General features: G+C 53.0%; 1 protein-coding gene across 3 annotated transcripts in view; it reads left to right on the forward strand.

The window, feature by feature from the left end:
* LOC141271748 (gastrula zinc finger protein XlCGF66.1-like) overlaps positions 1 to 18,603 on the forward strand; it is a 45,564-nt gene that overhangs the window by 184 nt on the left and 26,777 nt on the right. The window lies entirely within an intron of this gene.

The raw sequence follows: 18,603 nt of genomic DNA on the forward strand, positions 1-18,603 counted from the left end.
GGGGATGCTGCGGGCTCTGGGGACATGCTGAGTGCTCTGAGGGGATGCTGCGGGTTTGTGGGGACATGCTGAGTGCTCTGAGGGGATGCTGCGGGTTTGTGGGGGCATGCTGTGGGCTCTGGGGAGGATGCTGTCGGTTTGTGGGGGCTTTCTGTGGGCTCTGTGGGGGCATGCTGTGGGCTCTGTGGGGGCATGCTGTGGGCTCTGTGGGGGCATGCTGTGGGCTCTGGGGGGCATGCTGTGGATTTGTGGGGGCATGATGTGGGCTCGTGGGGGGATGCTGTGGGTTTGTGGGGGCATGCTGGGGGATGCTGCGGGCTCTGGGGGAATGCTGGGGGTTTGTGGGGGCATGCTGCTGGTTTGTGTGGGCTCTTGGGGAGGGGGGCATGCTGCGGGCTCGGGGGATGCTGTGGGTTTTCTGGGGGCATGCTGCTGGTTTGTGTGGGCTCTTGGGGAGGGGGGCATGCTGTGGGCTCTTGGGGGGGCTCTGGGGGCATGCTGCGGGTTTGTGGGGGGATGCTGTGGGTTTGTGGGGGCTCTGGGGCGGATTCTGGGGGCATTTTGTGGGGGCTCTGGGGTGATGCTGCAGGTTTGTGGGGGCTCTGGTTGGGATGCACGCTTGGTGGCTTTGTGGGGGCATGCTGCGGGTTTGTGGGGGGCATGCTGTGTGCTCGTGGGGGGCATGCTGCGGGTTTGTGTGGGCTCTTGGGGAGGGGGACATGCTGTGGGCTCTTGGGGGGGCTCTGGGGGGATGCTGTGGGTTTGTGGGGGCTCTGGGGTGGATTCTGGGGGCATTTTGTGGGGGCTCTGGGGTGATGCTGCAGGTTTGTGGGGGCTCTGGTTGGGGGGGATGCTGCGGGTTTGTGGGCGCATGCTGGGACCTCTGGGGGGGGTGCTGCAGGTTTTTGGGGGCATGCTGGGGCCTCTGGGGGGGGGGTGCTGCAGGTTTGTGGGGGCATGCTGGGGCCTCTGGGGGGGGATGCTGCAGGTTTGTGGGGGCATTCTGGGGGGATGCTGCGGGTTTGTGGGGGGGATGCACGCTTGGGGCTGGTGGTGGCTATGTGGGGGATGCTGCTTGCTCTGGGGGGGTATGCTGTGGGCTTGTGGGGGCTCTGGGAGGGCATGCTGCGTGTTTGTGGGGGCTCTGGGGGGATGCTTTGGGAGGTTTGTGGGGGCTCTGGGGAAGCGGAATGATGGTGCACGCCTGTGGGGGCTCTGGGGAAGGTGGGGGCGGAATGATGGTGCACGCCTGTGGGGGTTCTGGGGAAGGGGGGGGCGGAATGATGGTGCACGCCTGTGGGGGCTCTGGGGAAGGGGGGGGGCGGAATGATGGTGCATGCCTGTGGGGGCTCTGGGGAAGGGGGGGGCGGAATGATGGTGCACGCCTGTGGGGGCTCTGGGGAAGGGGGGAGGGGTCGGAATGATGGTGCACGCCTGTGGGGGCTCTGGGGATGGGGGGGGGTCGGAATGATGGTGCACGCCTGTGGGGGCTCTGGGGAAGGGGGGGGGCTTAATGATGGTGCACATCTGTGGGGGCTCTGGGGAAGGGGGGGGGGGTGGAATGATGGTGCACGCCTGTGGGGGCTCTGGGGAAGGGGGGGGCAGAATGATGGTGCACGCCTGTGGGGGCTCTGGGGAAGGGGGGGGGGGCGGAATGATGGTGCACGCCTGAGAGGGCTCTGGGGAAGGGGGGGGGGGGGGCGGAATGATGGTGCACGCCTGAGAGGGCTCTGGGGAGGGGGGGTGGCGGGATGATGGTGCATTCCTGTGGGGGATGGTGCACGCTTTTGGGGCCTCTGGAGGGGGGGGGATAATGTTTGTAGAGGGCAGTCTGCTGGGATTTGGGGTGGGGGTTTATGCTTTGGGGCCCTCTGGTTGATGTGTGGGGATTTGGGGTGGTGGGTTAATGTTTCATTGGGGGACGCAAAAAACCATTGGTGTATGTGACGCACCCCTGGGCCTTCGTCGCGCGGCATCGCGCGCACGGGAGCTTACCCGGAGCCGGATCTGTTGATGGTTGTAGTCTCGTGGCAGTGACCCGGTCCGTGCCCAGGGAGTCAAACTGAGCGGCGATGTATTAGCGGTAGATGTTGGACGACTACGCCACCCGTTGAATGCAGCGAAGGAGCTGCCGCTGCAGGGCAGACCGATGAGGCCGGTGGTAGGATTGTGCAGCGTGATAGTATCACCCCCAACGGGAGGGGTATGGCCTCAGGGCAGCCGACGTGGATGATGGGGGTAGCAGGAATCACTCAGAGACGATGCGGTGTAATTCAGGGTCTTTACTGGTGATAAAGATAGACCCTCCCGGAGTACTGGCTAGCGATCGGGGCCTGGTCAGTCCTTGAGCAGATGGGATCTCCCCTGGCCAGGCGGAGTTGTAGGCCTCCCAAACTGACTGTACTCTTCTGGCTACCTTGCTAGAGGCGGGTATAAGTAGCCCACGTCCCTGAGTGTACCGTGTGGTGCTCACCCGTATGGCCGGTGACTCGGGGCCTTCTAGTGGCGTCCGCTCCACGACGGCGGTGCTGGTCCCACGCGTGTGACCGTGCCTTCGGGTTTCTTGGCCAGAGGACCTGAAATCCCCTGCCGGGCGGTTTCTGCTGCTGGGTAAAGATTAGTCCCCACAGCCTCGGACTCCGGGTCCGGTGATAGCTTCTCAGTCAGGGCGAGCTCTGCAGCTGCCAGCCCCTGACTCCTTACAGCACTGCTCCCACAGAGCTCCTGCTGTTCTTTTCCTAGATCTGCTTCTCTTCTCTGTCTCTACTTCTTCTCTACTCACTAACCCTGCCTCAGCCCTAGGTTTATATAGGGGAAGTTCTTCCCCTCCCAGGACTGGGCAGGAGGTGTGGCATGCATAGGATCCCTGACCAAGAGACCTCCCACCTGCTCTCAGACATAACATTGCTGTTACTGTGGAAACCAGACCCCTGGGGTGCCACATTCCCCCCTAGTGAAATTTAGTACTCCGGGACTAAACATAACAAGGTATAAACAATAATAATACAATAAGAAAAACACAATAAGATGGTTACGGCGTGTCCGCAACCGGGTGCAATTTTGAAGAAAACAAAGGTGTCCATTTCACCAAAACAGGGAGACGTAACCAGGTAGGGGTCTGTCCTGCCCCGAGTCCTTAACAGTCTTTAGTCCATTCCTGGGTTACGCTCCAACCAATTGTACAAGGATTCCCGGTAAATCCACCAAGGACTCCTAAAAATAACTAGAAACACATAATTATTTACAAGTAACAGACAGGTGACCACAAATAAAACAATTTAAACACTTCAAATCCTCCAACGTGCGGGTAACTGGCCTCTAGTGGCCCTAGTGGACCTACGGAGTTGACTGTCTGGCCCTGAACTACAGGGTGTAGGAGCTGTCAAGGGTAAACTGGGCAGCTGTCTACGGGCTCTTTGGCTCACTAGGGGTACGGCAGGCTCACTATGAGCAGAGGGTTGATCCTCCTGTTCTGCTTGTGTGGAGTCTGCTGCCTCCTGGACCGGCTGCTCTTCCAGCTCTACCTGTTGCTCCGTAGGCACTTGGGATGCTGGTTGGAGGAACGTGAGGACGGGTACCACAACTGCACCATTGACTTGAGTCCAGGATCGAGGGAAGTCTCCGAGCACAGTACTAACCATATCTTCCCTTTCCTCTACGGGTCGAGGGTCTTCTTGCTCTCCTTCTGGGTTCCGTAGCTGTTCGGGACACTTCTTCAGGTGATCCCGGGATACAATGGCTGTGGTTTTCCCCTCCGTCTTTACTGATGGTACAAACCTTTGGGTTATCGTGGCTTGAGGGCAGTACGGTGTACGGGTCCTTCTCCCACTGGTCGTCCAACTTGTGGAGCCGTCTCTTCCTCTTCAAGACCTGCTCTCCGGGTACCAGGGGAACAGCGGGAGCATACTGGTTGTAATTTTTCTCTTGTCTTTCCCTAGCGAGACAGAGACTTCGCTCCACGCTCTCCTGTACTTTCTGGTACTGCTGCTGCCTCTCTGTGTCCCAGTCTGCTTCCGGTGAAGTGTCCTCGGGTGTCAGGACTCCCATCTCCAGGTCAACAGGTAGCTTACCAGGCCTTGCCCTCATTAGGTAAGCCGGGGTACAGTTGGTGGAACCTACAGGGATGTAGTTATATAGGTCCACCAGGTCGGGCAGCTTCTCAGGCCACAGACTGCGTTCTTCCAGGGGCAACGTTTTCAGAAGATCCATTACCACCTGGTTCATTTTCTCACAAAGTCCATTAGTTTGCGGATGATAGGGTGTCGTCCTTATCTTCCGGCAGCCATACAGATTGCAGAATTCCTGGAAGACCTCCGCTTCAAAGGCAGGTCCCTGGTCCGTCAGCACTTGGTCCGGGTACCCGTGTGGACGGCAGAAGTGCTGCTGGAAGGCTCTAGCTGCTGTTTGAGCCGTTAAGTCCTTAACGGGGACGACAACCAAGAACCGGGAGTAATGATCCACAATGGTTAACGCGTAGACGTAGCCACTTCTGCTTGGGGTCAGTCTTACATGATCCAAGGCTACCAGTTCCAACGGCTGCTTGGTGACGATGGACTGAAGGGGGGTCTTCTGGCTGGCACGGTCCTTCCTTCTTAGGTTGCACGGGCCACAGTCTCTGCACCACCTCTCGATGGTTCCCCTCATGCCTACCCAGTGGAACCGCCCGCGCAGCAGGAACTCCAGCTTCTTCCATCCGAAGTGTCCAGCCCCGTCGTGGTATGCCTCCATCACCATGGCTGCGTCTCTTCGTGGCACCACTACTTGCCAGATTAGTTCATGCGTCCGGGAGTTAACCATTCTGCGGCACAACTTCCCCTTGTAAAGGAACAGTCGACTCTTCTCAGCCCACAGTTGTTTGGCTTCCTCCGGAGGGTCTGGGTCAAGGCGAGCCTCTGGCCGAGTCAGCATCTCCTTCACCAGTCGGACGGCAGGGTCACTGTCTTGCGTTTCCTCCCAGTTATAGTGAGGCAAGGGGTTAAACGTAGCGGCTTGCTTACTCCTTACCCGATGGGAATACTGGATAGTCCCATGACGGTGGAACGCGGGGAGTTCGACTTCTTCCAATCCCTCTGGATCTTCTCCTACGTCCGGTAGGTTTGGCATCCTGGACAGGGCGTCCGCGTTGGTATTGGAGCGTCCTGCCCGGTATTTGATTGTGAACTCGTAGTTGGACAGACGGGCCATCCATCTCTGCTCTAGGGCACAGAGTCTTGCCGTGTCCAGGTGTGTCAACGGGTTGTTATCCGTGTACACGGTGAACCGGGAAGAAGCGAGGTAGTGCTTAAAGCGTTCGGTGACTGCCCACACCACTGCCAGGAACTCTAGCTTAAATGAGCTGTAATTCTCAGGGTTTCTTTCGGTGGGTCGCAGTTTTCGACTGGCGTAAGCGATTACTCGTTCTTTCCCCTGCTGGATCTGGGACAGTACGGCTCCTAGCCCGATGTTACTTGCGTCGGTGTAGAGGATAAAGGGCTGGCTGTAATCAGGGTACGCCAGGATTTCATCCCCCGTGAGGGCTATCTTCAGCTGGCGGAAGGACTCTTCTTCTAACTTCTCCCATTTGAAGGGCGGCTTCTGGTTCTTGGCCTTCCGGGACTGGCCTATCAGGAGGTTCTGCATAGGAGCTGCCTTTTTGGTGAAACCGGGGATGAATCTGCGGTAATAGCCTACCAACCCGAGGAACTGCCGCACTTCCTTTACACTGGAGGGACTTGGCCATTCCTTAATTGCGGTGATCTTATCAGGGTCGGGAGCCACTCCGTCAGCGCTCACCACGTGTCCCAGGTACTGCACCTTTGGTTTTAGGAGGTGACACTTGGAGGGTTTTACCTTTAGGCCGTAGTTTGCCAGAGCTTCGAACACTTCCGCCAGGTGTTTCAGGTGGTCCTCATAAGTCTTGGAATATACGATGACATCGTCCAGGTACAACAGGACCGTCTCGAAGTTTCTGTGGCCCAGACAGCACTCCATTAATCGTTGAAAGGTTCCTGGTGCGTTACAGAGTCCGAACGGCATGCAGGTAAACTCGCTAAGTCCCATCGGGGTGGTGAATGCGGTCTTCTCCCGGTCCGCCTCTGCTACAGGAACCTGCCAGTACCCGCTAGTGAGATCCAAGGTAGAGAAGAAGTTAGCAGATCTTAAAGCAGCCAAAGACTCCTCTATCCTTGGTAAGGGGTACGCATCCTTGTGTGTGATACGGTTGATTTTCCGGTAATCTACACACATCCTCATGGTGTTGTCTTTCTTTTTGACTAAGACTAGTGGAGCTGCCCAGGGGCTACAGCTATCCCTGATCACCCCAGCCTCCTTCATGTCCCTAAGCATCCCCTTGGCGTGTTGGTAGTGTGCAGGGGGTACGGGTCGATACCTCTCTTTTATGGGAAGATGGTCTCCCGTGGGGATGTGGTGTTCTACCCCCTTGACTCGCCCGAAGTCTAACGGGTGTTTACTAAACACTCTCTCGTACTCTTGAACCACCCGATAGACTCCCTGTCTCTGGTGTGAGGGAGTGGAGTCAGTACCCAAATGTAGTTGCTGACACCAGTCCTCCATTGTTTCCTTAGAGCCGTTACTTTCCTCCGGGGAAGATGGAGGCAAGGGTTCTACGGACTGTATGGAATTTTGATTGATGGTATACAATTTGGCTAGCGTGGCATACCGGGGCAGGTACACTTCCCTCTTCCCGATATTTATTATGCGAACGGGCACCCTCCCATGGCGTACATTGACCACCCCCCGTGCTGTCAAAATGGTGGGCCTACTGTCTGAGTAAACTGGTTCTACCATTGCCTGGTAATCTCTACCTCTCAGACCAATAGCTGCCCGGCACCAAATCATCATTTCACTTTTTGGGGGCATGGCAATAGGAAAAGGGTCACACATTCTTACGCTACCAATCTCACCACCGGAGAGTTCTATCTGTTGCCGTCGCATCAGTGCCCGGATCTCTTTCTGGAGCACTCGCTGCTGGCCGGAGCTGGCGTTCTTGGCAACCTGCTGTAAAAGGAAAATCACCTCTGCAAGACAATTTTCAATTACATTAGTTCCTAGAGTTATCTTTGGGTGACTCTCGTGCTTGTCAATGTCTACAATGATCAGTCCCTGTGCCGCCAATTCGACTCTACCGATTTTAATGGTCACCTCTTTAAATCCAATCTGTGGCACGGGCTGACCATTGCTGGCGATGATACTCAAGTCGTCGTCAGGGTAGCGGGTGATATCCGAGTCATTCCAGTACTGCTTGAAGAGCACGTACGGGATAGTGGTAACCTGTGACCCGGTGTCCAGTAGGGCACTCATGGGGATGCCATCCAGTACCACAGGCAAGACTGGACGTCCTCCCACATATTTGTCGCGCCAGTTCGATGGGCCTGATGATCTTTTTCCTGGGGGTTGGCCCTCTACCCCAGGTTGTGCCAGTTTAAAGGACAGTACCTTGCCATATGTCCGGGTTGATTGCAGCGGCGGCAGATGGGTTGTCCGTCCTCGTTGTATCGGTCGCTGGGTCTTCCTCTGGCCGGTGGGGTCCTCCTTGGTCGACGCCACGGGATGTCCTCCGGTCCGGATGCCAGCTGGATCTTCCCTGGAGTGGAAACCTGTAAAGACTGCACAGTTCGGGTTAGCGCGGCAACGCTTTTAGCTAGCTCTTGGACCTGATGGTGCAGGTCTGGAGCCGGGTCATTGTTCAAAGCCTGCGCATCAGCTCCCACAGGCCCTGCCGACAAGGGTGCCGCCTCCTGGTGGTAAGTGGTAGTGGGGCGTCTGTGGGTCACAACGCCACCTGGTGCCGGTTCTCGGAGCACCCGGATGGCTCTGTCCTTGAACTGTGCAAATCCCAGATGAGGGTCCTGTAAGGCCATTGCCCGCAACTGGGTTCGGTGGGCATTGCAATATAAACCCTCTATAAATTGTTCAGTCAACAGCCTGTCCTCGTCTCCCACACCGTCAGGGTCGGTCTGCTTAATGGCTCTCAGGGCCTCTTGTAGGTTCAGGGCATAGTCCCTTATACTCTCATGTGCTCGCTGCTTGCACCCGTAGAATCTAAGCTTGATCTCGGCTGAGGTGCGGGTATCAAAGGTGTCCCTCAGCCGGGTTAGTATCCCTGCAACAGTCCTTCCCCCAGGTGGCCAGGACTTTACCTCCCTTTGGGCTGCCCCGGTTAATTGGGCCACCAGGATGCTCACTTTTTGCTCTTCTGTGAGGGGATACACCTGGAAGAGGCTATCCAGCTTTTCTCTAAAGTCATGCAGGGTATGTGACTCCCCTGAGTACTGGGGTAGCCAGGCCGCTCCCGGGATATAGGGCATGGTGAAAGGCATGACTGCAGCAGCGGTGGCGCTGGCGGGGGTTGAGGCAGTGAAGCTCTCCTCCGTATCCGACATCTTCCTCCCCCCTAGTGGACCGTGGCCTACCTTGCGATGATCCTCTTCCGTAGGCCGCGGCTCCGCAGTGGATCGTCAGGGTTGAGGACCTTCCGTCGCGCTCCTGTGACGTCGGCGTCTGCTGGGCTCCTTCCAGGACCTTACGCAACGTCCGGACGTGAGGCGGGGAATCAGTTCTCGCGCGCTTTCGGAGTCCACGCCCCTCTTCTTCCCGCGCGGCGTCTTCAAGATGGCGTCCAACGGCGGGAAAACTCCACGGATGGCGGGAAGAAGGCAGAAGATGGCGCCGGATGGCGGGAATCTTCACCACTGGTAAGTTTGAACAGTCTTTGTCAGGCACGCAGTACCCGGTGGTTGCGGGCACGAAATCCTGCCGACTACGCCAAAAGTTGACGCACCCCTGGGCCTTCGTCGCACGGGAGCTTACCCGGAGCCGGATCTGTTGATGGTTGTAGTCTCGTGGCAGTGACCCGGTCCGTGCCCAGGGAGTCAAACTGAGCGGCGATGTATTAGCGGTAGATGTTGGACAACTACGCCACCCGTTGAATGCAGCGAAGGAGCTGCCGCTGCAGGGCAGACCGCTGAGGCCGGTGGTAGGATTGTGCAGCGTGATAGTATCACCCCCAACGGGAGGGGTATGGCCTCAGGGCAGCCGACGTGGATGATGGGGGTAGCAGGAATCACTCAGAGACGATGCGGTGTAATTCAGGGTCTTTACTGGTGATAAAGATAGACCCTCCCGGAGTACTGGCTAGCGAACGGGGTCTGGTCAGTCCTTGAGCAGATGGGATCTCCCCTGGCCAGGCGGAGTTGTAGGCCTCCCAAACTGACTGTACTCTTCTGGCTACCTTGCTAGAGGCGGGTATAAGTAGCCCACATCCCTGAGTGTACCGTGTGGTGCTCACCCGTATGGCCGGTGACTCGGGGCCTTCTAGTGGCGTCCGCTCCACGACGGCGGTGCTGGTCCCACGCGTGTGACCGTGCCTTCGGGTTTCTTGGCCAGAGGACCTGAAATCCCCTGCCGGGCGGTTTCTGCTGCTGGGTAAAGATTAGTCCCCACAGCCTCGGACTCCGGGTCCGGTGATAGCTTCTCAGTCAGGGCGAGCTCTGCAGCTGCCAGCCCCTGACTCCTTACAGCACTGCTCCCACAGAGCTCCTGATGTTCTTTTCCTAGATCTGCTTCTCTTCTCTGTCTCTACTTCTTCTCTACTCACTAACCCTGCCTCAGCCCTAGGTTTATATAGGGGAAGTTCTTCCCCTCCCAGGACTGGGCAGGAGGTGTGGCATGCATAGGATCCCTGACCAAGAGACCTCCCACCTGCTCTCAGACATAACATTGCTGTTACTGTGGAAACCAGACCCCTGGGGTGCCACATATGTTGCTGACACTATGCAAAAAAAGCTTAGCTCTTCCCCAGAAGGGTGCATCATCAACTGGCATGAAGCTAATCCGTTTTAGCTTAGTGTCAGTAGGAGGCAGACATGAGTCTGGACCCAGGCCCATCTCTACCCTAGGGTGTTTTCACATTGCGTTCTGTGTTGCCGTCGGGCATACGTCTACTGTGTGTGAGAGTCCGCCTCCTCTAGGCGTACACTCCCGAAAAAAGTGCATGTTCGCTCTGCCATCACCATTGCAGTCTATGGCCCCCGTCAGCGCATACGTCAGACCCCGTTTTGCTGGGGATTTCGGACGTATACCCCGACTGGGACACAGAACGCAATGTGTTTGTAGCCGTAGGTTGTTTTTTTTTAATTAATGATTCCCCTTTTTCTTTCAGATACTGTTTGTGAGGGTGACAGTGGAATTGTTTCACTACTGTATCCTCTGTGGTCTACGAGGTAGGACCCTAACACAACAAGAGTGTTTGGGATTCTCTGGCAGACTGTCCTTGGCACTAATTCTTCTGCCCGCTCGCCCCCCCCAGATCCAGAAGGATCAGGTTATCTCATGCCCAGCTTCATCATCGGTCTGCGAAGAAGGATTCAGGTTCTTCACCATAGATATATCCTACCAGGCAGTGAGGGTGCTCGATTCGCCACCTCCACGTTTTCCAGAGGCTCCTGCGGCACCTCTTTTAAAAATCCAGACTTCAGTCTAGACTTTCTCCGGTGGCCGGGCCACACACCTAGCAGCCTAAACAATCACGCACGCCGGCTCTCCAACTCTTTCCGCCCTCCACCTATCAGGGAACACTTTGCATTCTGGTGCGCAAGATCCCTGCACGTGTTTTTCCTGTTACTGCCTCTTTCTCCTCCTTCTACACTGCGCCATCTTTCTGTCGCCAGTTTATAACACTGCCGCAGCTCACCTGAACTCTGCTGCCTCATTGCCTGGTTCTGCTGGATCACCGCCACCTTCAGCCTCTCAAGGTCTTCAGGATGCAGTGTCTGAGTAACCTCTGCTACCGGGGGCAGCTCTTTATCCACAGCCTAGCTCCCCTCTAGCATCTGTTTCTTTCTTTTCTCTCTATACCTAACCCCAGGGAGTCTCATTTTGCATGTTTCTCCTGTAACAAAAGGTTTCCTTCAGGTCAGACCTGGTCCCTCTGCCAGGACTGCAGTCTGCCCACAATATCACCTCCCCAGGAGCTCCTCACTGCCTATAACGAGAGTGTGCCCCCCCCCCCCCCCCCCCCTGCAGCCGCCTTTTCAGCCCTGACAGGCGGCAACATCACCATCCACATGGCCTCATAGCTGAAATCATGGAACGTGGATTCAGCTTCCAAAAGGTCCACCAGCCTCACCTTCCAGGGCTCCCGTCTTTTCGAAGAGCTAGATAAGATGATCTCTAATGCCATGGGGGGTAAGAGTATTTTGTTTCCGCAACAGAGGGCCAAATGCCCTCCTCACAAGAGACGCACAGTCCAGTTTTTTTTCGTACTTTCGGAAATTTTCAGTGTAGAACAGCAGCCAAAAGGACAACTCTCCGGCCCGCCAGGAAAAGAAGAGACCTTCCTTTAGGCTAGCCCCCTCCTGGCATCAATGAACTCGCCAGCGCCGGTACGGATCTAGCAGATTCTCTTCGGTATGACGCGGTGTTCCCACCTGAGATGTTTCTGAGGGTGGATGGCCGTCTCCTTTGGTTCTGGGATGAGTGGCTCTCAGTAGTCAACAATGCTTGGGTCTGAGATGTTGTCGACTACAGCCACAAAATAGAATTTTCCATGCTGCCTTATATTCGAGACCAATTTCCCCAAAGACCCCCTTCTCTTATTCCTGGGTTTTTCAAGGCTATTGATTTGCTATCCAAAGCAGGCATCATGATCTCCGTTCCAGGACGCTGAAACATCAGACACCGGAGGCAGGCCGAGGGGTTGGGGCAAAGCCAAAAACCTTACCCACAATCCTCCCATAAATGACCTTTTATAAAATTAGAATTATTTCTATACATAATGTTATTTCTACAATTAAACGTTTGAGATTTCTGTGGTAATGGTTATTTGTTTCTGCTCTGAATGTAAATAAAACATTTCTGATTAAGTTTCCACATTGTATTTTAGCCTTTCATTTTACTCATGGTGCGGGAATAGCCCATGATGCATCTGTGTAAACCATGTAAAAGGTACTATAATAACATGGCTTAGACAGGTAACCCACTTTTGAAGCAATGAAGTTCACTTGTACAAGCTGCATAGATGAAAACCTGCTTAAAGGGAATTTGTCACCTGGTTTTCCCCATATAAATTACTACCACCACCTGTATGCCCTAGAATGCTGTATATAAGTCCCCAAGCCGATCTGCATAACGTAAAAAAAAACGTATATTAGACTCACCTACAGGGTGGTCCCGTCCAATGGGTTTCTCTAGTGTTAATCTGGCGCCTCCTCTTCCTGAGATTGCCGTCCTTCTTTCTTCAAGTGGAGGACGTGTCCTACATCATCCAGACAGTGTCTTTCATTGCACTCCTGCGTAGGCGCACTTCTCTCTGCCTTTTCCCCCCACAGAGCAGAGAAGTGTGCCTGCGCAGGAGCGTGATGGCAGAGGCTGTGTGGCTGACGTTGGATGTGTAGTCCACATGAAGCAGAGGAGGATGATTGTGTTGGATGAAGACCAGCGACATCCATAGGACTGGACGTTACTAGATTGTGCTGGCCGTGCCCTAGACCACACGTGAGGACGGTACTAGATGGTGCGTGCTGTGCCCTTGACCACACGTGAGGACGGTACTGGAGAGTGTGTGCTGTGCCGCCGACCACATGCTGCGGATAGCAGAGCAGAAAGGCAGTTATCTGTAATATAACCGGAGATGTGCGTCTCAGTTTGAAATACACTGCTCAAAAAAATAAAGGGAACGCTCAAATAACATCCTAGATCTGAATGAATGAAATATTCTCATTGAATACTTTGTTCTGTACAAAGTTGAATGTGCTGTCAACAAAATCACACAAAAATCATCAATGGAAATCAAATTTATTAACCAATGGAGGCCTGGATTTGGAGTCACCGCCAAAATTAAAGTGGAAAAACACACTACAGGCTGATCCAACTTTGATGTAATGTCCTTAAAACAAGTCAAAATGAGGCTCCGTATTGTGTGTGGCCTTCACGTGCCTGTATGACCTCCCTTCAACGCCTGGGCACGCTCCTGATGAGGTTGCGGATGGTCTCCTGTGGGATCTCCCAGATCTGGACTAAAGCATCTGCCAACTCCTGGACAGTCTGTGGTGCAACGTGACGGTGGATGGAACGAGACATGATGTCCCAGATGTGATCAATCGGATTCAGGTCTGGGGAACGGGCGGTCAGTCCATAGCTTCAGTGCCTTCATCTTGCAGGAACTGCTGACACACTCCAGCCACATGAGGTCTGGAATTGTCCTGCATTAGGAGGAACCCAGGGCCAACCGCACCAGCATATGGTCTCACAAGGGGTCTGAGGATCTCATCTCTGTACCTAATGGCAGTCAGGCTACCTCTGGCGAGCACATGGAGGGCTGTGCGGCCCTCCAAAGAAATGCCACCGCACACCATTACTGACCCACTGCTAAACCGGTCATGCTGAAGGATGTTGCAGGCAGCAGATCACTCTCCACGTCGTCTCCAGACTCTGTTATGTCTGTCACATGTGCTCAGTGTGAACCTGCATTCATCTGTGAAGAGCACAGGGTGCCAGTGGCGACTTTGCCAATCCTGGTGTTCTGTGGCAAATGCCAAGCGTCCTGCATGGTGTTGGGCTGTGAGCACAACCCCCATCTGTGGAGGTCGGGCCTCATACCACCCTCATGGAGTTGGTTTCTTACTGTTTGTGCAGACACATGCACATTTGTGGCATGCTGGAGGTCATTTTGCAGGGCTCTGGCAGTGCGCCTCCTGTTCCTCCTAAAACAAAGGCGGAGGTAGCGGTTCTGCTGCTGGGTTGTTGCCCTCCTACGGCCCCCTCCACGTCTCCTGGTGTACTGGCCTGTCTCCTGGTAGCACCTCCAGCCTCTGGACACTACGCTGACAGACATGGCAAACCTTCTTGCCACACCTCGCATTGATGTGCCATCCTGGATGAGCTGCACTACTTGAGCAACTTTTGTGGGTTGTAGAGTCCGTCTCATGCTACCACGAGTGTGAAAGCACAACCAACATTCAAAAGTGACCAAAATATCAGCCAGAAAGCATTGGTACTGAGATGTGGTCTGTGGTCCCCACCTGCAGAACCACTCCATTATTGAGGGGTCTTGATAAAAGCCAATAATTTCCATCTATTGTCTATTCCATTTGCACAACAGCATGTGAAATTGTCAATCCGTGTTGCTTCAAGTTGACAGTTTGATTTCACAGAAGTTTGATTTATTTGGAGTTCTATTCTGTTGTTTGTGTTCCCTTTTATTTTTTTGAGCAGTGTAGTTTAGAGCATATCTGCTATGTTATAGAGGCCTCATCCACACTAAAATACTTTCTTCTGTTACGTCATACACTGGAGGACATCTCAGGGTGCCAAGGGAGGGTGGTTCACTGCGATTGAAGGGGGGTTGGTGGTACCAGACAAATTGTTAGTGAATGTGCAAGAGGCGAGGAACAAATGGAAGAGGTGATGGGGGCGAGCAACAGTCAGAACATGAAGAGGATAATCATCCCCTCTCTGTTCGTGTTTGGTGGGAGGGGACAGAGGAAACAAGCTTCAGAATTACCCAGCCACCAACACACCATGGGCTTGAACCTCTTCGAAGAGCCCAGCATATGAGTGCCTTCTTGCTGCACTATCTGCAACATGATCCCCGTATAGTTATGATTCTAAATAATGCTGACTACTGGCTTGTAATTCTGTTCGATCCATATTATAAGAGTAAATTTTGCCACATGCTTCCCGCCCTGAAAAAGGACCCTCGAATACTGGAGTATTGAAACACGTTTTTACCAAACCTTAAGAGAGTTTTTTCCCAAGACAGCAATGAGGCACACAGAATGCACTGCAGCTCTACACTTCCAACCTAGCACGTCAATTTATCAACGCAAAAATATTAGTAGCAGCAGTAGTGTAAGTGGCCGAAGCAATTTCTGTGAGTCCTTTCACACATTTATTAGACCAGCTCATGCACCAGCACAACAGAGTACAAGTCTGACACATGAACGACTGGAGAGGATGGTGCACTCCTGATTGAGTCTCCATCTGCTGGGTTGGCTGTAGTGGAAGAGGTTTTGGTCTCTATTATAATAGTTATACTTTAGTGAAATAAATTTTTTGGTGCAGATACTGATCTCCACACAGGGGTACACAAACATGTTAAACTTAAAATTGATTTTCAATAAACAACCATTAGCCAACCCATCAAACGCATCTGCTGCTTCTTACTCCTGTTTTGTTACCATGCCAAGTATTGTCAAGCAGGTCTCTGACTGCAGAACCTCCGGTTCTTTACCCACTTCAGTCAGGCTGAGTGAGAGCCCATTACCTGTAATGGAAGAGGACATGCCTGCTGTTTTTGACCGATCTCCGAGAACGAGCACACCACAACCTTATCCATTGTAACATCTCCATCTGCATCTCACTCACGGTCCAGCTGTTTGTCCGGTCCACCGTACTCCGCTCTTTCTAAGCACTGCAGCCAGCAAAAGATTGTTTCCTCCTACACATGACAAAGCTAAGAGACTGAACTCCACCATCTCCAATCTGTTGGCCACGGAAATGGTGGTGTCAGGTCCTAATTTTTTGAAATGTGAACACTCCTGGTTGGGTCTTCATTTGCTGGATTCGCTGTAGTAGGTGTCGGTCCCCATTATACTAGTTCTATATCTAGTGAAATTAATTCTTTGGTACAGATATTGTCACAGGAGTACACATGATATAATCGAAATTAGTTTTCTTTGTACTGTACTGTAGTGATTCAGTGGTTTCTCAAAAATTACCCAGATCTGCCAGAGCTGCTCATGAAAACGCCGCGCATGTGCCCATTTTAGAAAGTCAGCTACAGCTTTCGCCACCCTGGCAGTGCTTCAGCAGCGTTTGCAGCTTCCAGCTCACCGACTGGTGTATGACGTGACCATACGTTGGAAATCAATATTGCAGATGTTGGGAAGGATTTGTGAGCAGCAGAGGGCAGTTGTTAAGTGCCAGCATCAACATGCTCGTTGGAATTCAGGTCAGCCTCCACACATAACAGCTGATGAGTGGGGATGGATGTTTGACATCTGTGTTGTCTCCAAAACTTTGAGGATTCCACGAAGATGGGGAGTGGCGATGACGCCATAATTAGCATCATCATCCCGCTTCTCTGTTTACTGAAATGCTCGCAGCTCACAAAGACAAGGCCTTGCAGGCAGAGCAAGGAACTATACAGGGTGATGCTACACAGCCCAGCCTCATCTTATCTCAAGGCGGATTGGGTGATGATGAGGAAGAGGAGAACATGGACAGTCATCCTCTTAGTGAGGACAGGGAAGTCTTGGCTTTCTTGGAAGTCTTAATACCCCTCTTTCAGTCTGTGGGAAAGCTGTATGAGTTTCGCTTAATGATGACCTTCAGTGGCTTTGCTTATGCATGTTATTTCTGAAAACACATTGTAGATCAGGCCATTGCCCAACTCTGTAGTCATGAAATTCAAGGTGCAAAGAAACATCTTTGTGTGTTGAAGCACCACCAAGAAGTGTGAGCTGATGTTGGACGGGCTGTCATTGCTTATGGAAGAAGCTGCATTAAAGGACTTTCCTGGGAGAAATGACAGCCGGCGTAGATACGGTTTCCCTCTATGCCAGTCCTTTCACCAAGCTAAATAATATGGCTGTGGTGAAATACAATTGTCACCAAGAAGCAATGTCAGACTGAAGAACAGTGGGCCTACTAGAGGATTTGATTTTGAGGGCTCACCTTTCTCCCCTGCTCAAGAGCCCCATAGCAGCTTTAAGGTTTGCATTTTGAACTCTCCTGAAGGAGAAGCCAGGGCCCACCGGGGGAGTCTCCGGTTCTCTGGTGGGCCTGTGCAACCCTGCCAAGAAGCATCCCTGGCCAAGGTTCCCGGACACTCTATAACATTGCAATCTATAAGATCCATTCACTGGCTCCCAATTGCCTAGCGTATCCAGTTCAAACTTGCACCTACTGCCACTCAGTGTCTTCAGCTCCTTTGTGAGAAACTAATATTTCGGCAGCCATTCTACCAACTAAAATTCCTGAGATATATAAATTGTGGATGGCTTCATTTCTGGTACTGGGTGCTAATACCAAACTGTAGCGTGCCATTCACTGGATATTCCTGACTGGTTGGAGACCAGCTCATTCCCACAGAAAAGTACCAGCAGCAAGCTAAGGAGATAGTGGCCTCTGTCATCATGAAGGAGTTTGCTCGTTGTCTAGGGCAGGGTTCCCCAACTCCAGTCCTCAAGGCCCACCAACAGGTCATGTTTTCAGGATTTCCTTAGTATTGCACAGGTGATGTAACTATTGCCTGTGCTGATGATGGAATTATCACCTGTGCAATACTAAGGAAATCCTGAAAACATGACCTGTTGGTGGGCCTTGAGGACTGGAGTTGGGGAACCCTGGTCTAGGGGACCGATCACTGCTGTTGTCTACCTTGTGAACATTGTGTTGAAGCTTGCGAGGATTAAGAGGTTACATTGGCGAGTCTGGTTTTTATACTAACGATCCTACTGTTTTTATATTTTTAAATGAGCACACACTGACCGTGGTTTCTGCAGCAGCGCATCCAGGCCGGGATAGTGGCGGAGAAATTGCTGTACCATCAGGTAAAGGATGCAAGACATGCAAGGCATGTGTGTGAGGTTGCACCGGTGTGTGAGGTTGCCCCGGCATAGGGTCGCCACCAGGTTTGCACCGTTATTGCACACGACCTTCCCTTGCTCCTGGTTCAGTGGAGACAGCCATTGCTCAAACTCGGCCTGGAGAGCTGTCCACAACTCTTCAGCTGTATGACTGTGATCTCCAAGGCATATTCATTTTAACACTGCCTGATTGCGGTGAACCATGGCTGCGCAGTACGGAGGTGGGGGGATTCTTTCTGCACTGTTGGAACATGTGTCTCTTTAAGGCAGAGGTTGAGGGCACAGATGGAGGCCCTAGAGAAGGCACAGGCATCGGACGAAGTGTTAGATATAGAGGTTAGTCCCACAAGCCTTGAGGATTCCAACACTTGCTGTCTAGGGACACCTTGATGTCTAGTGGTCCAGTTCTCCATCCCCTGGTGTGTAGTAATTTAGTTCTCCAACCATAGCTGTTTAGTAGTTTAGTTTTCCAACCCCTGCTGTATATTAGTTTAGTTCTCCATGTTCTGGTGTGTACTTGTTTCATTCTCCAACCCATCCATGCCCACCCCCAGGGGTTAACGTCTGATGACGAGGGTTTGGATTCTGTTCGGATCCTACTTCGTCCGGGCCTGGATCAACTGAAAAAAAATTTGGGCATTGCTACACATGCTTTCCCCCTCTCTTGAGTCTGTGAAGCTTTGTATCACACCTCTGATTCCCCGGAATAGAATGTGTGAACAGCTCTGCAGACTCGCCCATTTCTAGTTCCCCACAGTCAGTTGAGCAGTTGGAGATGGAGAGTTGTGACGCGGGGGAAAACAAGGTAATTGGGTTGCCACCTCTGAGGACTGTACTATGTGTGATGTTAAAATGGAGGAAGAAGAGCAGAGGCCACTTGATGCCACGCTTGTCATCCACTGGAGCACATATTCTTTCTGGCCCTCATCTACAAAGCGTACCGCTGTCTCTGCATCACCGACGTGGCCCTAGCTTGGATCTCTTCATACCTGACCGACTGGACATTCAGTGTCTC

This window comes from Phyllobates terribilis, unplaced genomic scaffold (assembly GCF_046119375.1).
Source record: "Phyllobates terribilis strain yellow unplaced genomic scaffold, ASM4611937v1 Scaffold_5__5_contigs__length_657084704, whole genome shotgun sequence".
NCBI classification, from domain to species: Eukaryota; Metazoa; Chordata; class Amphibia; order Anura; family Dendrobatidae; genus Phyllobates; species Phyllobates terribilis.